This window comes from Octodon degus, unplaced genomic scaffold (assembly GCF_000260255.1).
Source record: "Octodon degus isolate 3935 unplaced genomic scaffold, OctDeg1.0 scaffold00270, whole genome shotgun sequence".
NCBI lineage: Eukaryota > Metazoa > Chordata > Mammalia > Rodentia > Octodontidae > Octodon > Octodon degus.
In genome coordinates, this window is record NW_004524846.1 from 2,430,435 (window position 1) to 2,431,286 (window position 852).

Consider the following 852-nt stretch of genomic DNA (forward strand, 5'->3'; position numbering starts at 1 on the left):
TTTATTTATGAGAGAGATTGGCCTGTAATTTACTTCTTCCATTGATTGTTTCTCTGATTTTGGTATCAGTATAATACTTGCCTCCAGGAATGAGTTTGGGAGTATTGCTTATTTTTCAATTTCACTGAAGAGTTTGAGAACTGTTGGGATTAATTCTTCTCAAAATTTCTTGTCAAATTCATCAGTAAATACATGAGGACCTGGGCCTTCTTTTATTCATAAGTTTTCATTACATTTTAAATTTCATTGGCTAATCTTGGATTATACAGAGATTTTATATTTTCTTGATTCAGATTTGGTAATTTGTACCTATCTTGGAATCTGTCCATTTCTTCTGTGCTTGCCTTGTGAGAGTAAAGATTTTCAAAGTACCTATTGATGATTTTCTGTGTTTCCATGGGATTTGTTGTAACTTCACCCTTTTCATTCCTTATTGCTTTAGTTTGAGGTCTGTTTTTCCCTTTCTGATGAGGTTGGCTTGGAATTTTTTAATTGTCTTTAATCTTTCCAGGAATCAGCCCTTTGATTCCTTCTTTCTGTTGTTTTGTCTCATTTGCATTAATTTCTTCTCTGTTTCCTAATTTCCTCATGCCTTTGGGCTTTGATATTGGTTTGCTATTCTCTGGCTAGGTGTTTGATATACATAGGGTATTTATTTTCTCTCATTCTGCTTTCTGAATGTGTGAGTTCACTGCAGTTCCCTCTGTGAACTGCTTTCATTGCATTCCACAATGTCTGGTAAATTGTGTATGAATTTTTGTTGACTTGTAGATTTTGTATAATTGTTTAATTTCATCTGTATCCCATTGGAGATGAATGTTTTTACTTAATAAATCTATCAAGTATTGTCAA